This window comes from Belonocnema kinseyi, chromosome 3 (assembly GCF_010883055.1).
Source record: "Belonocnema kinseyi isolate 2016_QV_RU_SX_M_011 chromosome 3, B_treatae_v1, whole genome shotgun sequence".
Classification (NCBI taxonomy): domain Eukaryota; kingdom Metazoa; phylum Arthropoda; class Insecta; order Hymenoptera; family Cynipidae; genus Belonocnema; species Belonocnema kinseyi.
Genome location: NC_046659.1, coordinates 47,481,556 through 47,486,048, shown reverse-complemented (window position 1 = coordinate 47,486,048; position 4,493 = coordinate 47,481,556).

Genomic DNA, 4,493 nt, shown 5'->3' with positions numbered 1-4,493 from the left:
TCTGTCGCCAATTTGATAATAAATATAAGAATTGTATATTCTGCTGTCAGGTCTGCTATCTTAAATCTAAACATTATATCAAATTTCCTCTGTCCAAAAATTCTCGACAAATCTAAGATATACATTTATTCGCTTACAGGAATGATTATCACTTAAACCATATTCATGCCGATCTGCCCTGAAATGTTGCTTGCCAATCTTTTTACTTTTCGCACGAATATTTTATAATTTCGAATCGAAACCGCGCATTCTATGGAAGCGACGGTGCTGTTCCTAGCGGATGGAATGCAAATTTATGCGATCGTTACAGTTGACCTATGAACGTTGCAAACCCGTGGCAAAAGAATAAAATTGAATTTGACAACGCATTAAAAGTAATTTTCTGACAGTTTGAAATAATGTTTAAGTATTTTTAGGTATCTATGTAACAGTTTACATCTTGTAAACGAAAGAAAAGTGAAAAACTGCTTTTAGATGTAAAAATCTACAACTATTTACAGATGCTCCGTAATATCTGCAGTGTTGATATTTTGATTATAAAATGGTGAAGTCATTTGTTTTCGTTGTAAATCGGGCTATAAAAGTAATCGGGAGCAAGACAAAGCTAAAAAAACTCAATTTTTTAAAGCGCCAAATGATCCAAATATTCCTAAAGAATGGCAAATAGCTATTTTAAGGAATGATATCAAATTAAAACCTGGTGATGCAGTTTGTTCGTTACACTTCAATCCAGAAGATATCCGAGAAAAGGTTTTAACAGGATTTGATGGAAGTGTTGTGGCAACGGTAAGTGTTACATATGAAGTGCATAAATATATCTTTTTGTTTGTACAGTTTTTCTCTTTTTGAAAACATTATTTTATTGTTAATACTGACTGTGAGGTGAAAGGAAATGATCATCGTACTTGTTTTTAAATTAAACATGAACTAAAGGGTTTTATTCCAAAAAAGAAATCGCAATATACGAACTCAGTTTTCAAAATCATTTGCAACTTCCTATTTTATCCATTTTATAATGATGTGTTATCGCCTATCAGGGTATTTGGATTTTGCTTTATTATTCATAATTATTCTAATCGCATCTACAGAAAAAAAAAGATCGATAAAAATTATTTTTAATTAAAAATTATTAAATTACGCTTTTTTAAAGAATAATTTACTAAAAATATAAATTATTTTATAGTTTTCGATGGCGGTAATGTAGCATAATAAAACTTTTGAAGGGTGAAAAAATTCATTATATTTTATTTAAAAATGTTATTCATAACTTTTGAATAATCACAGATAGAAATATAATAAGAAACAACATCTTTCCTCTAAATATAATAATTTAAAGAATGGCAAAAAAGAAACTTTATGAATTTATACCCAAAGCTGCGTGAAACAAATGGTTTTCTATTTTTATTTTTGTATGCTTTTTTTAATAAGCTAGGGAAACGCATACATATTATTTTTCAGTTTCTAACAAATTTTCTAAATATTTTTTCGAATCGTCAAACATAAGCCATTTTTCCACATTGACATTTTTTTCAATTTTACGTTTATGGAAGTAAATAACTTAAGATGAAAAAATTACAATTATTTTTAAAAAGTAGAACATTTAATAAAAAGTTTATTGAAAAAAATATTTCATCATTATATTTTTAATAAATGAATAATACTTATTACTTTTATTTATGCATTACTTATCTATAGTGAACTATTGCCTTTAACATTATTAAAAAAAGACGTTTATGAATATTATTTCTTAAAAATATAATAATCAAATATTTTTATTACAAAATTTTTTTTAATGTTTATAATTCCCAAAACTATTATTCGGATTTAAAATAACAGTGATTGGACAAATTTGCAATTGTTGTTATTTCAAATTCAAAAGGTCATTTTGGAAACTTTAATTTATTCATTATACATTTCGGTTTTAAAAATATTTTATTATTTTAGTTTAAACAATTAAGTAATAATTATAAAAAATAATAATTATTTAAACGCGGGAATTTTCTTAAAACAATTTAAAACATCTTTTTTATCAATATTATTTATTAAAAATTAAATAATCAAATATTTTTATTTAAAAAATGATTTTTAATGTTAAAGGTTCCAAAATTATTGTTTGGATTTAAAATAACAATGATTGAAATGATTTTGCTGAATAAGATAATTCGAAGCAGTTTATAATATTACCAAATCTAGAGAATTCCTGAATAATAAAATTATGTACAGAAAATAGCCAAATATTTTGAAAAAGAATCTGAACGGTTTTAAAACAATTTTCTCGGATTAAATTTGTTTTTTATTGTAGAAGTTTCAGTAGTTTCGAAAATAATAGAAAATAATTCCAATCTTGAAAAGAATCAGAAAAATTTGAAATGAAATATACACTTATGAAGATTTTGAACAAAAAATTAGAATTTAAGATATTGAATAAAATATATTAAAATATTTAATATTTTATATAATAGAGCAATATTATTAAAAAGAAAAGACTTGTAACAAATACTAAGAGACACAAGAAATTGATATAAGGTTGTATATCAAATTGATTATTTCCTATTAAATAAATGTTATTAATTTGTTGCTGCCGTGAAAGAATATGTATGCCTAATACTTCAAATTTTGACCAAAAACTTTTATATATGTATAAAAAAATGTTTCATTCTATAAATAATGTATTATTTTATTAATTTTACCTACCCCATTTTAAACAAGTGCATTTAAATACATAATTAGTTTATTTAAATATTTGAAAATCCGAAATGAATTTAAATAAATATTATATAATATAATTAAAAATATTATAAATTTAGACTATTTTCTTTTCGGAAATTCAAAAATTACACAAATAATGATGTCTGATTTAATTGCGAATGAATAATAATTTTTTGTAGTCAGTAGGAATGTATTGGGATTTACGTCTAAAATCAGTGAAGTTTACGATTTTCGCAAACTATTTGTAACTCAAACGATTAAAAAGATCTTAATGATTATTATCTTTAACCCAGAAATTTCAGAAAATTAATTTTATTTCACAAACGTTTTGTTTTTCACACTTTCGCCTTGCATTATTTGAATTCTAGGCCAACTGCGTAGCTGGCGCCGCCACAGGGTCACCGTCAACTCTCATGACAAAAATTTTCCAGAGGCCTCTAGAAGAGTGGCATGGGGCCAGGGTTCTGCACGTAATATACCTTAGGTAAATTACATGAGGTTTTTGACGTAATTTACGTACGTGAGTTTATATTATGTTCTATCCAAATCCACCATCTCTATTACGTTTATTACAGGTTTTTTACGTATAATACATTTTGTAAGTATAATACGTCAGAAACCTCGAGCGACGCGTAACTGTACAACCCTGCATGGGGCTGCGTTTGACCACTTATAGCGACACTTGCGCAATCTACAAGAAGGTGGCAAACTAAAGCGTATCCATCTGTTCGTGCACGTAAATGTGTATATTATTTGAATTGGTTGCATGAATTAAAATTAGAGAACATAAACGAATTAATTCAAAATTATGCAAATTTAAGACGAAGAATGTGTAAATACTGTTTCCTGTAATACTTTTCGGCATAAATTTGTACAATTTTCCAATAATTCTCCAATAAATGAAGAATTACATAACACATGAAATGTAACCTTTTTTCAACATTTTATTTATTCGCATTATAATAGGGAAGTGAAATCAGTGACATCCTGGCACAGCACAAACATTTCAATTTACTTCAACTTAGTTTATTTTTCAATGTTCTGATTTCACTGATTTCACTTCATACGGCGAGACACAACATTTTTGAACTTAGGAAAGATTGCAGTTTGTTGACGAAAAAATAACCTCAACGAACACTAGAATGTCGGCGCCAAGATATTTTAAGAAAATATTATCCCCACTTATGCCCCTACAGTAGAGCCATCTACAAGGAGGTGGATAACTACAAAAGTATACGTGAATACACGCGCCTATGGGAGTCGATGATTGTTACGTCCTACCTTTCGGATCCACCGAATAATATAAAGAATTATTCTTTGATTGGTGGATTCCTTTTCTAGTCGTAAGGTTCGTTGCTGACTGGCGTTGATTTGAAAATCAACTACCGCGGTTATTTAAATCCTTATAATAATCACAGGTGATAAAATTAAGAATCTCACAAGTTAAAATGTCATTTTAAATGAATACCTTTATTCACTAACTTTGCACATTAATCCATGGGGCACACACACAACAGTTAATATAAACTTTTTATTATTATTATTATTATTATGATTAAATTCTATATCTAACTTTACTTAATGTTACATATAAACTATATTCGACGACTACACTAAGTTACGCGGAACTTATACATTTTAGATTCTACTTTTTATATCAAATATTTAATATTTAAGATCTCGAGGGACGCGGGTTCAATGAATATCAACGATTCAAGGATATCTGCCGTTCCTCCCCGAGTCACATATATTTATAACCTTGCATTTTTGGATTACGTGCAAGG